The 22,377-nt window shown below is 40.5% G+C and overlaps 1 long non-coding RNA gene across 1 annotated transcript; it reads left to right on the forward strand.

Moving 5' to 3' along the window:
* The first annotated feature begins 17,916 nt into the window (after positions 1-17,916).
* On the forward strand, positions 17,917-20,299 carry LOC110870810. Its single transcript, XR_002553254.2, has 4 exons — positions 17,917-18,029; positions 18,541-18,608; positions 19,134-19,225; positions 20,189-20,299. It is a non-coding gene; the product is annotated as an uncharacterized LOC110870810 (long non-coding RNA).
* The last annotated feature ends 2,078 nt before the right edge of the window (positions 20,300-22,377 follow it).

Raw genomic sequence — 22,377 nt, forward strand, 5'->3', positions numbered from 1 at the left:
CTTTGAAACCGACCGGTCTAAGCTACGGCAAATATAAAGACCCGTTAGGATTCTAATAGGTTATTTTAAACCTTCGTTCTAGAATAGGAGACCAGTAAAAGCTATCTGTGATTTATTCAATTAAGGATTATACTTGCAAAGGTAAATACTTTAACTTATTTTCCGTTATACGGGCTTGGGGTACGGTATCTAAAATACCGCTTGGTCGGGCAATTGACCCCAACTCATTAGTAGTTGGGTATTATCAATGTGACCCGTTTAAAAACTTGTTTTGTTGGCTTAACGCCTTTGGGGGCTTAATGACCATGTCCCGGATATCCTTGGCAGCATTTATGAATGGCCACGACCTTGACATCCCGGTGTAGGTGTACACCCCGCATTATGTCCATAACTATAAAAGTGTAGCCGTTGGTTACCCGCCACGGTTTTACACTATGTGGTGTGTCTATTAAACTTTAACCCGACATGACTCGGGCGACCGAACGCATAGTAACATGTAATTCTTTACAAGATTTAATTATAAATTATCCCAAGTTATAAAAGAGTTTGTGCCTTGTGCATTCAAATCAATTTTAATAAACATTTTACAAAAGTGTCGGTTGAATGTATTTACCAGTGTAAACTGACGTATTTTCCCAAAAAGATTAAATGCAGGTACTAAACGTAATCGGCTGGCTATAGCTCCTTAGCATCTTAAAGAGTCTCGCAAGCTTTTGATGCCTTGTCTGTTGAACAATACTTTTTATTATTTTGATCCCCTGTGGATACCATTCGACTATTTGTGATACATTCGATATTACAATCAATGGTTGAATTATAATTATCTTTATGCTTCCGCTGTGCATTCATATATTGTGTGGTTTGACTATAATGTTGCCAACTACGTCACGATAATCCCCCACCGGGCCCACCGGTGAGACACGTGGAAATCGGGGTGTGACAGGTTGGTATCAGAGCCAACATTGAGTGAATTAAACACTATCCTAATGTTTTTAATCTCAATAGCACAATTGCACATACTTGAGTCTAGACAAGAACATAGGACAAATTCGAATTGTGATTCCAAGTTTGTCTTTTTATTGTTTATTGTTATCTAAAGTTTTGAAAGCAGGAAGTATGCCACCTGCAATCGGACGAGGAAGAGGAGGAAGAGGCAGAGGAATGATCATTACTCACAATGATCACGAAGCTGGACCTTCAAACACGCGAGCTCCTTCCAGTACAAGGAGTGAAGAACCACAGAGACGAAGAAACCTTTTTTAACCTGCGAGACATTCTACCTCGCATAGCTCAACACCCTCATACCGCCATTCATTCGGCCCAGATTCGGAAAATAATCCCAATAACCCTCAACCATCCTTTTTACCTCTACAGCGATCTGCTTCGCACCGATCTTATGGCGATCCTTCACCTTTCTTCATAGGACAGTTTAATCCGGCGGATTATGTCCAAGAGCCAATAGGGTATAACCCTCTGGGACCAGAGGATCACTTTTCTGAAGATAATGCAGTGGATATGGACGAGGATACAGACCCCGTCGAGCCTGCAAGGGGAACTCCCTATCATCCAATCGAGATCTCGGATGGGTCATCCTTCCATAAAACACCCTATCAAGGTCCCGACAGCTACCAGGCGAGGTTTGACCAATATAATTGGTATTTTACACCTTCACATAATTACTCGCCCCATGAACAACAACAACAACAGGATCCTTCTGAGGATTCGCGGTTCGTGGCTGTTACACCACCACCACCGCCACCGGTTCAACCAGTAATTCCAGATCCGCCAAGGCGTAGAAGATCAGGAGCACGGATGTCTACCCGAGGAGGGGAATTTCATTTCAGCACCCCTCGCCACTCGAGTGCTAGTCACTTTCCGTCAGTACCTGAAGAAGAACCACAATTAGGGGAACCTTCTGGTCACCCTGCAGAGGTGAATTCTGCACCAGTTGCACCACCTCCGCCACCATTCGGATATGACAATCCGATACCAGCGTACGGCGCTTCCACGACGTACAATCCGTTTGAGCAGCCAACTCATACGCACTACAACTATAACTATGATGCCGATCCATATGTGATAGCGGCTAATTATAATGCCCTCCATGGAACCTCTTGAAGAGCCGATTACTCAGCTCATGGGTATCCAATACCCTCTAGACCTCCGGTTCCGCAACCGTCGCAGCAGCCATGTTTTTCTCCACCGGAGCAAGAAGAAATACTCCACCGTTTAAACCGTGTGGAAAGAGACTTCGAACAAGAACGAAAGAGTAATCGCGGATTTCTCAAAGGCTTAGCAAACCTACTGAAGGGAAGGAAGAAACGAGACCATTAGTCTCCTTATGTAATGTTGTATTTGCAATTTAGTCCCTGCGTGGACATTTATCGTATTTCAGTCTCTACGTGGACTTATCCTTTAGTCCCTGCGCGGACATCTATCTTGTATTGGTCCATGCGTGGACTTGTTTTTCTATAAACCTCTGCGTAGGTAGTTATTTATTTAAAAGTCCCGTTTAGGGCAGCGTGTAATCGTATTTGAAGTTATGGAATGCTATGTTATAAATTTCATTTTAAGGATTCCAAGGCCCAAATTAATGATATAATAAATCATGGGTTAAATCATCAATAAAGATGATCATGTATTAAACATCCATTAGTGATGTAGAGCCTACGGGCCGAATTATTAAGCATCCATTAGTGATGTAGTGCCTACGGGCCATAATGATTGTCATATAACACAAAAGACAGTGGTAGTCTATGACTCCCTGTCAGGAAGGGTAAAAGGACTACGGTTCAAACCTTCAAACCTTGATTCTCTGTAATCTCGGCTAATATTATAAAAACGTCCTCGTGACTAGGCTTTTATGCCACTAACATTATTGTTTGTAATTAGGATAAGTATGTTCAAATCCTAAATAAAAGTGAGTAACAAATTAACCAGATATGGTCTCTGTTACCATGGTTAATGAATTGCCATAAAAGACAATTCCATAATAAACTCCTAAATAAAAATTTCGTTATCTTCTGTAACAGATTCAAGTTACCATGGCTGATCCTAGTGGAGAAAATAGCCACTCGAATGAAGACGAATACGATAACGCCCAAGTTAATTTGACGGGCGCTCAATTAAAAGCTCTTGTCGATAACGCTGTCAAGGCAGCTCTGGATCGACAATATGAAGAATATACTGAATCTCGGAGCCGAACTATATCCAAACCACCCTCAAAGCCGAAAACCCACTCAAAATCCCACAGCAAACCGTTGTCCAAGCCTAAAAAGGACGATGATAATCACTCGTCCAATGAAAATAGTGTCCGTAAAGAAAGGGTATATACTGATGCGTCTCGCGCCAGGGGCTGCACCTACAAGTACTTTGTGTCTTGTAAACCCCGAGACTTCACTGGGGAGAAAGGAGCGGTCGATTGTATGACGTGGCTTGACGAGATGGACACCGTGGTGGACATCAGCGGCTGTGCAGAAAGGGATGTGGTGAAATATGTGTCACAATTATTTAAGGGCGAGGCCCTGGCTTGGTGGAGGGCCTTGGTTCAGGCCTCAGGAAAGGCTGTGCTGTACAGCATGACATGGGAGGAATTCATTTCTCTCATCAAGGAGAATTACTGCCCTCAACATGAGGTCGAGAAGATAGAGACTGACTTCCTGTCCTTGGTGATGACAAACCTTGACTGTCAAGCTTACCTAACGAGCTTCAACACGATGTCCCAGTTGGTTCCATATCTGGTAACCCCGGAGCCAAAGAGAATCGGTCGTTTCATCGGTGGGTTAGCCCCCGAAATAAAGGCAAGCGTGAAGGCCTCTCGGCCAGCGACCTTTCGATCTGTAGCCGACATTTCTTTGTCCCTCACTCAGGACGCGGTCCGTAAAAGAGCGCTGAGGAACAAGGAGGCTGAAAAGAGAAAGCGTGAAGATGATACTTCACGGAGGTCGGGCAAGAAGTACCGTGGGATCGGTGATAACAAGAGAGGGTCGGAGTCAAGGAAGGATGGGCAACAGTCTGGTGAGAAGCCCAAGTGCAAGAACTGCAAGAGACATCACTTTGGAAAGTGTAGGCTCGATTCAAACTCGCAGACTCAGTCGAGGTCGTATGCTTGCGGGTTGTGCAAGTCCAAGGACCACAAGACCGTGGATTGCAAGAAAATAAAGGATGCAACTTGCTATAACTGCAGCGAGAAGGGGCACATTAAAAGCAACTGCCCTAAATATGCCAAGAAGCCTGAAGAGGCCAAGAAGAACAATGCTAGAGTCTTCAGGATGGAGGCGAAGGAAGCAGTGCTGGATGATAACGTGATCACAGGTACTTTTCTTGTAAATGATATCTTTGCAAGAGTACTTTTTGATTCGGGCGCTGATAAGTCTTTCGTAGATCATAAATTTTGTAAATTGCTGAATATGCCTGTCAAAACCTTAAACGTGAACTACGAGGTAGAGCTAGCAGATGGAACCGTAGAAACCGTCTCCACTGTGTTAGATGGATGTGTGATATCCATTAAGAACCACTCTTTTCCTCTATCTCTACTTCCCTTTAATTTGGCTGGTTTTGACATAGTTCTCGGTATGGACTGGTTATCTCACAACCAGGCCCAAATCGTCTGCAACAGAAAGCAAGTGGTGATAAAGAATCCGTCTGGTGAATCGCTTACCATTCGAGGAGATACCCAGCACGGATTGCCTGAGCAAGTGACTATGCTCAAGGCTTCAAAATGTCTAAAGAAGGGTTGTGTCATTTACATGGCACATGTGATTTTTGAAGAGCCTAAACCGAAGATAGAAGACATTCCCGTCATTTCGGAATATCCAGAAGTTTTCCCTGAAGATCTACCTGGGTTGCCACCAGATAGGCAAGTGGAATTCAGGATCGATATCATCCCTGGAGCAGCACCTATCGCTAGGGCACCGTACAGGCTAGCACCAACCGAAATGAAGGAGTTAAGGACTGTAACACCTTGAAAATTTGTGTCCAATAAAGTATAAACACGTGTCATAAGCTTTGAACGTGAGAAAGAATACTTTGGAGGGACTAAAGTTGACAAACATGGAAACTATGTGAATATAAGGGTCCAATGTGTCAACAATGGATAAATATATTCTAAAATAGCCCTACATAATGTTTATACCTTCCAACGAATAAATCATGGATCATACGAAGCGAAACATAAAGGAAAGTGAGGAATTACAAACTACAGGGGCTAAAAGTGTCAACATGTGCAAAGTATACCTCTGAGTGACCTTTTGGCAGACCCGAAGCTTTGTAACGGTAAAATATACTCACTAGAATATGTGGTTAAAATTTCATAAAGTTTCGTTATCGTATGAGAAAGTTATGATCAAATTCGTGTTCGAGGGGTTAAAAGCGTCAACATTGAATTCTATGGCCTTATGAGTGGTTACAAGGTTGGTCAAGGACTTAACCAAGTTAGTAAAAGTCCCAAGGCCCTTAAAAATCAAGTTTGGAGGCTGAAATGGCAATTTAGAAGCTCAAAACCACGTTACAAAGGACCAGGGACCAAAATTGCAAAGTTTGAAAACTTGTTGACTGATCAGACAGGTCAGGCGGCCCGCGTGAGAATCCCTGGTAACCCCAGGCGGGCCGCATCAGACTCCCAGCACCAGAAAACGTGGACAGCTGCCATTTCAGGCCTGTTAACCGACTTTAAGAGCTTGTTTTATATACCAGGGGCTGCCCCAATGGTATTTCATGCATAGGGGGCACTTGGACTCATCTGGGATCACCTATAGACTTGTTTGGCACCATCTTGTTGCATCAAAACACCTATATAAGAAGCCACTAGTTGTAACCATTTGTGCATTCAATTGCAAAGAGTTCACAAGTTCACTTCTGGAGCTCTCTGGATAGCAAGCACTCTTCCTTAGGCTCTCTAATCTCAATTAGGACTCTTGTAAGTGTCCTTAACCCTTCCTAATTCGTTTTAGCTTAGTTAATTAGCTAAAAGTCAAACCGTCGTAATTAAGGTTTGACTTCGTGATTAATTAAAATGTGCTCTGTCAAATCACGAATTAAAAGTACCTTTAAGTAGGTAATTATGTGGGTAACAAACCCTTAAAAGGGTATTTCCAGATTCCCACTCTAACTATGTTAATTGTCGAGTCAAAGCTTGTTATAAAAAAGTCAACAGAAAGGTTATTTGCGAATTAATACATAATTAGCAATGTAGGATGCATGCAACCTGTTTAATCATTAAAATAACTTGGTAATTAATGTAAGAACATGTTCCAACATGTTCAACTCGACAATTTTCAGTTTAGGCTCGGTTTGGAACCGAAAGTCGCAAAGTTTGACTTCTGCTTTGACTTTCAGTTCTGACCCGTTTAAGCCAAGATTAGGATTGCCTTAGAGCTTCTTTTGAACCTATTTACATGTTAGTATAACTCTCTGAGATTATACAACTTGGTTCATTAGATATCCTATTCACATGCATGTTTCCGTTAATCGCTTATATGTTGACCATTATGCCCATTTGACCTTAAAACGTGATTTTTGAAAATATAAAAGGGTAGGCACCTTAGCTACTGATTTATAAACTTGCACCCAAAATTTGAAGTCAGTTTGAGGTCTAGATTAAGAGTTATGCTCAATAGCGTAATTAAGAGCTTCTTTACTAATTAAATGGCGTAAATTATGTATAGCCTATCAAAACCCAAATTTTTATACCAAAATTTTTACCCACTGTTATAAAATAATATTTTGGGATTTTTGGAGATTTTTATTTATTTTTAGGCTGAGCATAATTTAGTGTTCTAAGATTAATTCGGTTTATGCCGGTTTTGCCCTTTTTAGCCATAAAATGAGTTTTACAAATCCTTTTGACCTCAGACCAATTTCTACAGATTTGTTATGATAAATAAATTATTTTGAGCCTTATGGAATATCAAAAATATCAGCTTTTTACAGAAAACCCGGAAATGGCTCCAAATCGCCTTTTTAGGCATTTTTAACGCATAAGTGTGCACTAGAACCTTTTTAAGCACAAAGGTTGATACCTACTGATATGTTTAGTAAATTTTTATATTTTAAACAGTAGGCAAATGTTTTGAACTCAGAATTCCAGAATTGACCTTTTAGGCACATGTGAAATTACCAAAATGCCCCTACGGTGCATAGTAAGGTTAAAGATAATAAATTTCACATAAATTTGATACCCTACTGTTATAACTTAGTAAATTAAGTATATTTACTAATTTGATCAGACCTGTAACTCAGGTTATCGTTTTAACCCTTTTACACCTTATAAAATGACCAAAACGCCCTTACGAGGCATAGTTTTGGTTTAAAATCATTTGGGGCATAATGGAAGATATCATTCTGATATCACAACATATTTTAAGCATATTGACTTCAGAAACTTGTATTTGACTCTTATGGTTACTCGTTACGCATTATACGCGTTCGGGTCGGCTTATGCGACTAGTTTGGCCATTTTAGCCGAAACGGGTCAAACCATATCTTTTTGGTCTCAAAATCCAGAATGTGATTATGTTACCCATATAAAACAAGTGTGCAAGCTTGTTGGGACAAAACCACATTCTAAAACGGTCTTCGCCTTATTGTGCGTTTAAAACCGTAATCTTTATATAAAACTAACCGGTCTAAGCTTAAGACCCGTTAGGATTCTAATAGGTTATTAAAACCTTAATTTCCAGATCTAGGAGCCCAGTAAAAGCTACGTGCACTCGTTATATTTGGTTTATACTTTGCTCAGGTAAATACGTTTAACTTATTTTCCCTATACGGGCTTGCGGTACGGTATATAAAATACCGCTTGGTCGGGGAATTGACCTTAACCGGTCTTGGTTATGCGCAGTCAAATTAACCTGTTTGAAAATGCTGTTTTGTTTGTTCAACGCCTTTGGGGGCTTAATGACCATGTCCCGGATATCCTTGGCATCATTCAAAGAATGGCCACGACCTTAGCACTCGGGTGTAGGCGTACACCTGTAGTGCTGTACTACATGTATAATCGTCGGTACGAGAGAAGTCTCGCGGCGGAATTATATTAAGTGGTGTGTCTATTAATCTTTAACCCGGCACGACCCGGGCTACTGAACGCAGAACGAACATGTAATTCTTTTACAAGATTATTAAGCAAATAATTATCCCAAGTTATAAAAAGTTTTATGCCACGAGCATTTAAATCAATTTTAAACATTTTCAAAATGAGTCAGTTAAATTGTATTTACCAGTGTAAACTGACGTATTTTCCAAAAAGACTAAGTGCAGGTACTACGCGTAATAGGCTGGTCACTCCTTAAGCATCCATAGAAGTCTCGCAAGCTTAGGATGCATGAAGTCTGTTGAAATGAAGTTTCCTTTTTATTTGATTCTGCCTGTGGATTCTATTTCGACATTTTGTGATACTCGAATATTACAATAATTTAAGTTGAAATAAATCTATCTTTGCTTCCGCTGTGCATTATAATTTGTGTTGTTTGACTATGATGATATCAACTACGTCACGTTAATCCCCCACCGGGCCCACCGGTGACACGTGGAAATTAGGGGTGTGACAGGTTGGTATCAGAGCCAACACTGAGTGAATTAAACACTAGCCTTTTGTGTTTAGTCTCAGTGCACGAATTGCACATTCTTCGAGTTCCGAGTCTAGACAAAGAACATAGGACAAACTCTGTTTGTTTTATTTTTGGGTCTTATTATTATATGTTGTTGTTGTTATCTAAAACTTGTATGCAGGTCAAAATGCCACCAAGATTTTCTTCGCGGTCGAGGCAAAGGACCAGTCACGGGTCACGATCACGAAGCCGGGCCTTCGCACCGGCGTACCCCATCCATTACCATGAGCACTAGCCCACAAGAGCCGTGGAGGCTCTATGTTGAACACGAGAGACGGTCAGTTTCCCTCAGCTCTTCACCTTCTTACCAGCATTCCTTTGGGCCTCAATCGGAAAATGAGCCCAACGAGCAACCACCCTCTTTCATACCCTTGCAGAGATCCAACTCTCACCACTCCTTTGGTGACCCAACCCCAGTTTTCCAAAGCCGATTCAACCCGGCTACCATTCTTCCAGAACCTATGGGTTTTAACCCACTCGGACCGGAAGACCACTTCTCTGGGGAAAATGACATGGACGAGGATACTGATCCCATGGAGCCTGCTACAGGAACGCCGAACCACCCCATCGAAATCTCGGATGGGTCATCTTTCCACGGATCACCATACCGCGGACCGGACAGTTACCAGGAGAAGTTCAAGCAGTGGGACTGGTACTTCACGCCCTCTGAGCACTCGTCCCCATATCAGCAACAGCAGCAGCAAGATCCTTCTGAGGATCAACGATTTGTGGCAGTCACTCCGCCACCACCACCACCAGTGGAACAGCAGCCGCCTCCGGAGCCACCGAGGCGGAGAAGGTCAAATGCACGAATGTCCGTGCGAGGGGGTGTCCGTATCAGCACACCCCAACCATCAAGTGGCAGCCATTATCCGCCACTTCAGGAGGAAGAGGAAGAACCACAAATGGGGGGTCCATCAAACCCCATACCAGAGATCAACTCAGTACCTGTGGCACCTCCACCGGGTTTTGACAACCCAATCCCTGCTTATGCCGGTTCTGCGGCATACAACCCATTTGAAATGCCGGGCCACAACAGCTTTAACTATGCCAACGTGGACCCATATCAGGAGGCTTGGGATTACAACGCTCGACACCCTGAAGGGCCCTATGGTGGTCCTTGGACTACCGGATACCCTCCATATGTGTACCAGCATCCACCACCTCCTCAACCATTGTACTAGCCGCCGCAGCAGCAGCTTATCCCACCAGAGCGCCAGCAGGAGGTCCTTGAGAGACTGGACCGTTGTGAACGGGAAATCCAAACTGAGCGCAGACACAACAGAGGTTTCTTCAAAGGACTATCAGATTTGATCAAAGGAAAGTCCAAAAGGAGGGACCATTGAAGATCTTAGTATTTTAGTTGTAATCAGTCCCTGCGTGGACTTGTTGTTTCTGTATTCAGCTCCTGCGCGAGCTTGTCTTTTTGTATTCTGCCCCTGCGTGGGTATGTCTTTCAGTTGACCCCTGCGTGGGTTTGTTGTTTGTTAGTGTGTTTATTTGTTTGTTGTAATTCGCCCCTGCGTGGGCATGTTGTTTGTAGAAGTCCCGTTTAGGGCAAGTATTGTACTGTTGAATCTTTATTAATGAAATGTTGTATTTAAATTTTCATGATTATTGTTATAAATAAGTATATGAATAAACTTAAAAATAAAAAGGTAAAAATGAAAATAACATTTCCTAAAATAAAGAAGACCTACCATTAATATAAAATGGCAAAATCTAAAAAGGGACAAGACCTAGCCACATGTCATTTTAAGACAAGGCCAAGATGGTATCTCCATAATTAGATTCAGGTCCATAATTAACGTCTCAACTTAGGATTGATCTGCGTTATAAAGAGAATCTAAGGGGTAACACCTAGCAACGTGTCATCGCAGGCATGGCCAAGATGGTAGGACCTGTCTAGAAGATTCCAAATTCTGTTAACATCTGTAAGTATGTTAACATACTGGGCAAATTGTGACACAGTAAAGGTCACATAGGCTATTATTGAAAATTGGGTAATTTAAAATTCCCTGTAAGTAAATATCCATTCCTTGGGAATGAAGTACCTACGGGTAATAATTAATGTCCTAGGGACTAAGAGACAGTTAGAGTCTGCAACTCACTGTCTAAAGGGGTAATGAACTGTGATTCAAACCCTAATACCTCGATTATGTGAAAATCCTGGTTATAAATTAAAACTTGTTTGCATAACTAGGCCTTTAGGTGCCAACATTAAAGTTATAATATAGGATTATAATAAAGGTCCTGCATAAATAACTAATTAACAAATTAACCAGTAATGACTATTTAAAGCCATGGTTAATAAAGTATAAAATGCTGTATTAGCTTCTAAATAAAACCTTGCCTATTATTGTCTATATGTAGCAATTGAAGCTACATGGCGGGGTCGGACGAAGTGAACAGTCGTCCGGTAGAGAACCATGATAATGCAAAAATACAGTTAACTGGCGCAGAGCTGAAAGCGCTTGTGGATGATGCGGTTACTAAAGCATTAGAAAGACAGTACAGTGAGTACAGTGGGACCCATAGTAGGACCTTGTCTACACCGCATATCAAATCCAAGACTCATTCGGAGTCTCACAGCAAGCCACCTTCTGTCCAACCCAAGTCTAAAAAGGAAGAATCTAAGAAGGATGATGATAGACATTCTTCGAATGAAAATGATAATCATTCCAAGAAGATCGTGCTTTATGATGCCCCACGTGCCAAGGGTTGCACGTATAAATACTTTGTGTCTTGTAAACCCCGGGATTTTACTGGGGAGAAGGGGGCAGTGGACTGTATAACTTGGCTTGATGAGATGGAGACAGTAGTGGATATAAGTGGCTGTGCTGAAAGAGATATTGTGAAGTTTGTGACACAATCTTTCAAAGGTGATGCCCTACAATGGTGGAAGTCACTGATTCAAGCCACCGGGAAGATACCGCTATACAACATGTCTTGGGAACAATTTGTTGCCCTGATCAAGGAGAATTACTGTCCTCAACACGAGGTTGAAAGGATAGAATCTGATTTCCTGTCCTTAGTCATGAAGAACCTGGACTGCCAGGCGTACCTCACAACCTTCAATACCTTGTCAAGTCTAGTTCCCTATCTTGTAACACCTGAACCGAAGAGGATAGCCCGTTTCATTGGGGGTCTGGCCCCAGAAATTAAAGCAAGCTTCAAGGCCTCTCGGCCCACTACGTTTCGATCAATGGCTGACATATCTCTGTCCCTTACTCTAGACGCAGTTAGACAGAGATCCCTGAGAGCTGCAGATGCCGAGAAACGAAAACGCGAAGATGATGGTTCGCGATGCTCAGATAAGAAGCGTAAGGGCAATGACGACCACAAGAAAGGGTCGGGATCCAAGAAGGGAGATCAACAGTCGGGTGAAAAGCCCAGGTGCAAAGTTTGTAAGAAGCACCATTTCGGGAAATGCAGGCAGGAGTCTAGATCCCAATCTCAGCAGAAACTATGTGGGATTTGCAAGTCCCCGGATCATAAGGCATTAGATTGCAAGAAACTTAAGGATGCCACCTGCTACAATTGTAATGAGAAGGGACATATTAGACCCAACTGCCCGAAACTTGCCAAGAAAGCAGAAGAGGGAAAGAAGACTAATGCAAGGGTCTTCCGCATGGATGCAAAGGAAGCTATTCAGGATGATAATGTCATAACAGGTACTTTTCTCATTAATGATGTCTACGCAAGGATATTGTTTGACTCTGGGGCGGATAGATCCTTTGTAGATAATAAGTTCTGTGATTTATTGAAATTACCTGTTAAAACCCTAAGTATGAATTATGAGGTGGAATTAGCTGACGGAACAATAGAAACAGTTTCGACTATATTAGATGGATGTGTCCTATCCATTAGGAACCACTCTTTTCCTTTGTCCTTGTTACCCTTTAAGCTAGCAGGCTTTGATGTAGTAATAGGAATGGATTGGTTATCGCGCAACCAAGCCCAGATAGTGTGCAACAAGAAGCAAGTAGTAATCAAGACCCCATCTGGTGAGCCACTCACTATTCAGGGAGATACTCAACATGGATTGCCTGAGCAAGTGGCTATGCTTAAGGCATCCGGATGCATGAGTAAGGGTTGCGTCATTTATATGGCACAAGTAACCATTGACGAGAAGAAGCCCAGGATCGAAGACATACCAGTCATTTCTGACTATCCCGAGGTTTTTCCGGAGGAACTACCTGGTTTGCCACCAGATAGGCAGGTGGAATTCAAGATTGACATCATCCCCGAAGCTGCACCAGTAGCCAGAGCACCATATAGATTAGCACCAACGGAGATGAAGGAATTAAGGACACAGCTAGATGATTTACTAGCTAAAGGTTTATTAGATCTAGTTCATCTCCATGGGGAGCGCCAATTCTGTTTGTCAAAAAGAAGGATGGATCAATGCGTCTATGCATTGATTACCGTGAGCTAAACAAGGTTACTATCAAGAACAGATATCCTTTGCCCAGGATCGATGATCTATTCGACCAGCTACAGGGAGCGAGTTACTTCTCCAAGATAGATCTCAGGTCAGGTTATTATCAACTGAAGGTCAAGGAGGAGGATGTACATAAGACCGCGTTTAGGACTCGTTATGGTCATTATGAGTTCCTAGTGATGCCTTTTGGGCTCACTAACGCACCTGCCGCATTCATGGATCTCATGAATCGCGTATGCAAGCCTTATCTGGATAAATTTGTCACGTCTTCATCGACGACATCCTCATCTACTCAAAGAACCAAGCTGACCATGAGAAGCATCTTCGGTGCATTCTTAAGCTGCTCCATCAAGAGAAGCTCTATGCCAAGTTTTCAAAGTGTGAATTTTGGCTTCGCGAAGTTCAGTTCCTTGGGCATGTTGTGAGTGAACGTGGAATTCAAGTGGATCCCGCAAAGATAGAAGCTATTATGAACTGGCAAGAGCCAAAGACACCTTCAGAGATTCGAAGCTTCCTTGGTTTGGCTGGATACTATAGGCGTTTTATTGAAAACTTCTCAAGAATTGCTGCACCCTTAACATCGTTAACACGTAAGAATATTAAGTTTAATTGGGGGCCCAAGCAGCAAGAATCTTTTGATATCTTGAAGCAGAAGTTAAGTAACGCACCAGTGCTGACTCTACCTGAAGGCATTGATGAATTTGTGGTGTATTGTGATGCATCACACACCAGAATGGGTTGTGTGTTAATGCAAAAGGGCAAGGTCATAGCCTATGCTTCGCGTCAATTAAAGGTGCACGAGAAGAATTACACCACCTATGACTTGGAATTGGGTGCCGTTGTATTTGCACTGAAGCTTTGGAGGCATTATCTGTATGGGACGAAGTGTGTGATCTATTCCGACCACAAGAGCCTTTAACACCTGTTCAATCATAAGGTACCATCCAGGCAAGGCCAATGTAGTCGCAGATGCTTTGAGCAGGAAGGAAAGAGTGAAGCCGATAAGGATCAATGCCAAGAGCATTGAAATTAAGAGCAGTTTGAATGAAAGGTTGTTAGCTGCACAAATGTAACGCCCTGCTTTTTCATACTTTCCATAATTAGAAAGCTCGCCTTGTAATGCTATTTTTGGAAATCTTGTATTACTGTAGTCGTCTTTTCGTTGTAAAATCCGAGACTTGGATCATAAATAAAATTCGTATTTCTTTAAATTCACCATCTACATATTCATACATGTTCATACGTTGGAATTCATTGTACATCGAATCCTTATTTGTAATTCATACTTATACAATACTTATTCACGGTGCATGTCCATGCTTGTCCTTAAATTGTTGATACCTAAAAACCCCTAATAATATACTTATTTATACAACGGTTAATCATCTAAAATGGGACATATACTTGTCACTTACAAACATGTTACATACTTGTACATTACACTTTTTACCTAGTTAAATCATGTTTTATTTCATATTTCACCTTGTTACAAGTTAGGGGAAACATTGTTCCATATTATTACACAACTTAATTAACAAAATTACTCATTATAATGTTTTAAAAATAAAAAAAATAAAGAAATATGGCAGCCCCAATTTAGCAAAATTCAGCCCCATATAGTTGGGTTTTGTGGGCTAGTTTCAAGGTGTAACCCCTTCTAAACACTTCCAAAGCCCAACCCATTGAAACCCTAATCCTCCCCCCTATAAATACCACTTATAACCAGCCTCTCTACCACTTTTGCAACACTAAAAACTCTCAAAGCATCCTCCAAACCGTAGCTGAAAGCAAGGGTTCGAGTAGATTGACACCCCTTCACGAAAATGAGCATAACTCACTCATTTCTTAACGAAATCACTTGATTCTTTTTCCTACTTGCTTGTATAATCATGGGGTTCGATTCCTAGACTTCTCCTTGGAGAAATCAGACCTGGAAATGCCCCGAAATAGTCCATAAACTTTCTGTTTGATTTTTATGTTCTTCAAAACTTGTTTAAACCTATGCAACTTGTGTCTAACACATCTCATGCCTATGTCCTAATGCTTACAACTTATCCCATGGTTGGTTAAGCTTAAAAACAAGGTTGAGACATTTAAAATCAGAGGATTAAACCTCATAAACTTGGTGTTTTGTCTAGGGTTTCAACCCACAAATCATGTCAAACATAGTCTTTGATACATGAGTGATTATGGAACAACTTGGGTTGTCCAAACATACAATCCTCACATGATTTGATGATTTCTATTAGTTAGTTTACTTTACATACTTGTAATGACCTTAGCTCATGACCCTCCTTGGTTGTTTTTACATCAAGTGTAGTGGTGAACATCAAAGGGGTACCTAAATGGAAGCCTTGTCTTCCTACCCCATCCATGACACCCATGACTCAACTTGAGGTACCTAAATGAAGATGTAATCTTCTACCTCCTACTTGAATTATTGGACTAAATAATATGTAGTACTTAACCTAAATATATATATACACTCATTCGAACCTTTGATGTTGAACTTGTGTTTATATGTTAAAGTAGTAGAACATCACCTAAGACCTAAACCTTGTTGTGATTCTTATGGGTGTTCAACTCATGAAAACATTATCATAACCCTTGTGGTTACCAAGTGTCATACAAGTGTTAAGTGTTGAAGATGATTATTTCACATGCTATTCACATATCTTACTTTTATGTTGTTTTAAATACCGAATCTCGACTCTAAGCATACTTGAACGTTAACCCTATGCATTCAATCTTCTAACCTCATCAACTCGTCAATAAATGGATAATTGGAAAGCATATGCAAACTTTGTGAGTATACTCGTACTTTTCCCCTTTTTACTTTTACCACTTTTGGGGTGTAACATGTTTACCTATTGAAACTTACACATGAACTTTTGTCTAAACACATGAACATTCCTATAACATGCTTGTATATGTGATGACTTGATACTTTAAATTTGGGTGATTCTTATGTGTGGAACTTATCATTAACTTCGTACGAGCCAAACCTTGACATATGTAGCGCTATAGGATTAACGACCCGCCTCTACTGAAACTTTGGTTATGTCATGAGCAAGTTGCGTTTTCTTGGTTTGATATGTTATACACATGCCATATTTAATGTTTATCTTGAATCGCATGCTTGCTATGAGGAATTGTTCACACTTTTATCTTATGCTATGTATGTATCAAACTTGTATACTCGCCTTTGCTTTTGCATTGAATTATTTTAAACATGTTACAGGTTGATGAGGACGATGCTAAGAAAAGAAATAGCGTTGATGCCTAGATACACATATAGACGTTAGGGTTTAATATGTTGTATCAAATTTTGTTATGTTATCATGTTGTTTTGTTAAGCTTGTTGTATTTGAATTTCTTGTAATGTCGACTATTTGAAGTTATGAAATGAAATGAAATTTGGATTTTCTAAATATTGTCACAAATAGCGTTATGATGTCTCTAGCAATCTTCACACTTCGTCTCATCCCGATGTTTCCGCCATTGGTTGGGTTGTGACAACAAAAGGAAGCTGTGTTGGAAGCTAACTATCCTGAGGAGAAATTAGGAGTGACTGAAGAACAATTGTCCTACGACAAGGACGGAATGTTGAGGTTAAATGGACGAATATGGGTTCCTGTATATGGAGGACTTCGGGATGTTATCCTCAAGGAAGCCCACAGTTCCAAGTATTCCGTCCATCCTGGAGCTGACAAGATGTACCAGGATTTAAAGGCAAATTATTGGTGGATAGGCTTGAAAAAGTCTATAGCTGCTTATGTAGCTAAATGCTTGACGTGTGCTAAAGTCAAAGCTGAACATCAGAAGCCGTCAGGTTTGCTACAACAGCCTGAAATTCCCACTTGGAAATGGGAAATGGTAACGATGGACTTCATCACCAAATTGCCTAAGACGCCGAAGGGAAATGATACTATATGGGTTATAGTTGATAGACTGACTAAGTCAGCACATTTCCTGCCCATTAAAGAGACCTTCAGCTCTGACATGCTAGCCCAACTGTACGTGGATAAGATTGTGGCCTTGCATGGCGTACCAGTATCTATTATCTCAGATCGGGATACTAGATACACATCTCATTTCTGGAAGAGTTTCCAACAGTCTCTGGGCACTCAATTGAATTTCAGTACGGCTTACCATCCTCAGACGGATGGGCAGAGTGAGCGTACTATTCAAACGTTGGAAGACATGCTGCGTGCATGTGTAATTGATCTAGGAGGAAGTTGGGACAGGCATTTACCATTGGTCGAGTTCTCCTACAATAATAGCTGCCATACTAGCATTAAGGCTGCGCCTTTTGAGGCACTATATGGTAGAAAGTGCAGAACGCCCATTTGCTGGGCAGAAGTGGGAGATACGCAATTATCAGGTCCTGACTTAGTCTTCGAGACAACGGACAAGATTGTCCAAATTCGCGACCGCCTGAAAGCTGCTCGAGTGTAACACCCCGAAAACGGGTTTGGTAATCAAACCCCGTTAGCACTAAAAGACGGGTAAAATACCGTAGCGGTAAAACTTATCCGGTAAATATTAGGATTTTAAATAATTAATCCTAATATTAGATAAGAAGTGAATAAATGCTTGAGACAATAAAGTTATGAAAGGCCCGAGTTAACGGGACTTAAAATATAACGGGTTATAACTTCCCGAACCTATTAAGTTAACTAGGGATAATTAACCTAGTTATTAGTATGAGGCTAAGTGATAAATAGTGAGTTGTAGCTTCAAATGATCAAAATAAAACATGGGGGACTAGGGTTGCCTAGTGAAGAAACTTGTTTTAATTAAATCAAGAAATAAAACACAACACACACTAAGAGTGTGTGTGTGTGTGCGTACGACCAGGATGGGCTCCAAGGAGCCAAACCCTAGCTTGATCAATACCTTCAAATTGGAGGATCAATTCAAGACCAAATCAATGCATGAACGCGTATAAACGATCACCGAGTCAAGAGGATCGAAAGGTATGTCAAATTTTGTAATTTGGTGATACCTTGAGATTTTGATGAACAATCAAAATCGAAAATCTGGAATGAATATTGATGTATATAAGTGTTATTATGATGAAATCTTCGTTAGAAACAAACCCTAGTTGAAAACTTGACGAATTGAGGCCCAAACTAGGGATTTGATAATTACCCTATCATGTGTTAAATGGGTTTTGTAGAAATATGGTGAACACTCGAATTAGGGTGCTAAATGGATGAACCTTGATGTTGTGATGCTAGTTCTAGGTGTAGTTCATGTACACTAGACATAGAGGCATGATTTTGATACTAAAACTTGATTAAAATGATGAACATGATTAGAGAAAATATGCTTGTAAATCTCGCCTACAAGGTGTTTGTTAAAATGCCTGAATGAATGTTGAAAAGAGGATCTTATGAAAGAAATGCGTAATTGGCTAATTTGACTAATTACGTGAAATATGGGCTAAAACGGATTATAATAATAGTTTGACACTCTACAAGCTAGGTGGAGGCTTGGGAAAGAAGCGGTCAAACGAATCAAGCACGAGAAGAAAAAGCGTATTCGGGTGCGAGGTAAGTATGGCTTACACTAGTCTTGTATTTTAGAATATCCTCTTATCGTATTAGTTACGAATAAGATAAATACATAATTGCGGTATGATGTTCCGGCGTGTAGACACACGGAACAAGTTGGACAAGCATGACAAGAAACCATGTTGATGGTTTAGAAAAGACTTAAAATCAGTAATTCGATTATTTTATGATAAATGGAAAATGAAACGTTGGAATGGTTGCCTTATAGGGTAAACCAAAACAAACAATAAGGGTAAAACGGTAAAATTGGTCACGCGTTGACCATAACTATTGATTTTGAATGGCACCGTATGACGTAAGCTATGATAGGCTAAAAAGCGTTAGGGAACGATCAATAGGTGAAATGACCGCACGGTGTAAACCGGAGCGAGACGTATAGATGAGTTGGTAATAAATGCCATCTCGTCAACCTAACCGGTCACTTAGACCAAACGGGTCAAAAGGTGAAGATATCACCTCTTGACAATAACGACTAATGATTATTGTCGCGTTATATTATTTCAGGAGTAAATGTGAAATGGGTATTAGCAACGCCATGGATTAGCGGTTATAAAAGCAAGGTATTAAAAACGGGTTGATATATTGACCCGCGCCAGGTATGTGAAACAGGGTAACACTCATTTAGAATATGTGGTTCAACGAGTGCTAATAGAAGTCAAAATAAACATTTGGGTACTTGATAAGTAAACCAAATGTTTAATATAGTGAACATTGCGTTGGGAAGCTTAATGACTTTTCAAACAAAATCATAAGTTAAAAGAGGGATTTCGGGTTGAATATACTTCCAAGAGCCCTTCATCGTAAATGATTGGCTAAACGGACTAAAACGCTCTTATAAGCTAAATTGGACAAGCTACCTTTAAAGGTAGTTTTGAAACGAGTTTTACGATCAAGTAAGTAATTGAAATAAGTATTAAGTCGCAAGAGATGTAAACCTTTGGTCAAATGACTCTATACGAGTCCTTGTCGTAAATTTAGTAATCCGACGAGAAAAACTCGGATTATTTAGATTTCCCCCTTAAGTCCACCACAAATAAGTTTGTGGTGGAAGATCGCTTGATAAGAAATGTTGTATGATAATGCTAGAAATGAATGAGAGCGTTTCATGATCAAAATATGCATAAACACCCTTAACGGGTCAAATATGCATAGGAGCGTAAATGGGTTTAAGATACGTAAGGAACCCGCGACTTGAACCTAATATGATAGGAATTATTGAAATTATGATTACCGTGAGAATAAGGATCAAACAAACATGTTTCGTTTGATAAAAACATGAATGGGTCAAAATTGCGGCAAATTGGAAAAGCTGGATGCAGAGTCCACCGTAAATTACGGTGCCACCGTAATTTACGGTGGAGATGAAAGTCTTACGGTAGCCCCCTACTGGTTTATGGTAGGGGCATGTAAAACCAGTGGCCACCGTAAATTACGGTGCCACCGTAATTTACGGTGGAGGTCAGGTTGAAATTGTTGTTTTGTTATCAATTGTTTCTCGAACCCGTTTAGACACGTTTAAAACCCTGTATGACTAAGCATTTCATGTTTATGAAATGTAGGTACACTATGGGATGCCGGAAGACGATCAAACTGAAGAACCGAACACAATAAAGACTCATGCTTCCGCACATTGCCTCGTTGTAAATTTTAACGACGAACCCAATCACGTTCATAGATTAGCTTATGAATTGTAAAAGTTTTAATTTACTCGGAATTGTGTAAGGATTCATAACACTAAATACATGTCGGTTTTCGTAATTTATACGAAAACCTTTAAAATAATAACTAGAGTGTTACAAGTTGGTAATCAGAGCTCATGGTTAAAGAGTAAGGTGTGTTCGGTTCGAGGCTTGATCGCAAATCCGGTAAGCGTATGTATGTTAATCGTTTAGCGTATTAAAGTGTTGTAAACAACACATAGGGTTATCGTGAAATACACGTTACCCCAAATTAAATGATAGAAATGGTTAACAACATTTCGTGCGTTGACACATATAGTACAAAAGCCTTGTATTATGATACGGGCATTTAGTAAAGTTGACATTACTAACTTTGTGAATGTCTTGATTGAAGGACACTTACATTTAAAGATGGCAAAGGTTAAACAAATGCAAGATGTGATAGAGGAGCAGTCCGAGGCATGACAAGAGGAACATGCCCATCAAGGACTCAATCGCGTAACGACCGCGAACAAGGCTAATAGCAAGAGAAGCCCGTTAGGGCAAGCATTATCAGGTGCACGTTTTAAATCATTGCATAAATAGTAATATGCAATAGATATGTAGAAATTGAAAGTTGCATATGTAGATTGAAAACTTGGAAAGACCGGAATAGAAAACCTATCCGGGATATTGTTTCCAAGAAAAACAGATAGAGGTATTACTTACATAGGGCGTGATGTGAAAACTGTAAAAAGGTCATGCGTGTCATGTGTTAATCGCTTACTCTGGCCAAGTAAGTAGCGGCATATGATACCATGAACTTCTTATGGCGGACACGTTTACATCCGATGTAGTAAGGGCAGGGTGAATGGGACTAATTGAAAAGTACCCAAATGAATCAGAAAAGCAAAATATTTGATAATAATGTAAACGCACAACCAAGTGACGGGGGCGTATTACATTAGGATAATGAGCCCGGGTGAAGGGGCAAACATCAAGCATGTAAAATGATTTAGACAAGTATTGGGAGGGAGTGTACTTACACTCGAACCCAGACAACATCAAGCATGTAAAATGATTTAGACAAATATTGGGAGGGAGTGTACTTACACTCGAACCCAGACAACATCAAGCATGTAAAATGATTTAGACAAATATTGGGAGGGAGTGTACTTACACTCGAACCCAGACAACATCAAGCATGTAAAACGATTTAGACAAATATTGGGAGGGAGTGATACTTACACTCGAACCCAGACAACATCAAGCATGTAAAACGATTTAGACAAATATTGGGAGGGAGTGATACTTACACTCGAACCCGGAGAATGTAAACATGTAAGATGAGTTAGATATGCATTGGGAGGGGGTGTACTTACACTCGAACCCGGAAAATGCAAATATGTTCCTTAACGGGTCATTTTTGTAAAACGTCGAGCTTAAAGATAAAGTCAGAATATAAAAACCGAAGCGAGGTCTTAATGCATACCGGGAGGGTTGCAATAATAACAATTTCGGTAAAACACCCGGTGGATGGGTAAGAATTAAACACATGTGTAAACCAAGAGACGTGAACGCAGGTTGAAAGATCAAAGTAACGTGGATTACGAGTTATGACTATAAAATCTCGTATATAGAAATTGCGAATAAATATGTTCAACTATTCGAAGTCGAATGGGTCGAATAAAGAATAAAGTTGATTGTTTATAAGTGATGGATTTCACATTAATAGGTCAAACATGTTGAATACAATATAACGCTGAATGGCACAAATGAGCACTAGCCAGATAAAGGTAGTGTTAAATGCAAGAGAATAATGAGCCCGGCAATGGGACATAATCAAACACGAATATATGTAAACTGGATAATGGTGAGCATCAGATAAACCGACGCGTAAATGACGTGAGAAATCATAAAGTCGGAAAATGTGCCCGAAAGGAAACGAATGTAGCCTTAGACTACGGTCAAGGTCAAAGATAACATCAAAACGATAATAAATGATGTTAAACAAAAACATGGTGCCTTAACGCCGTATGCGTATATAAATGTATACACATTTGAAGGAAGACTCGAATAAAAGATGATCT

Source organism: Helianthus annuus, chromosome 8 (assembly GCF_002127325.2).
Source record: "Helianthus annuus cultivar XRQ/B chromosome 8, HanXRQr2.0-SUNRISE, whole genome shotgun sequence".
Taxonomy (NCBI): Eukaryota; Viridiplantae; Streptophyta; class Magnoliopsida; order Asterales; family Asteraceae; genus Helianthus; species Helianthus annuus.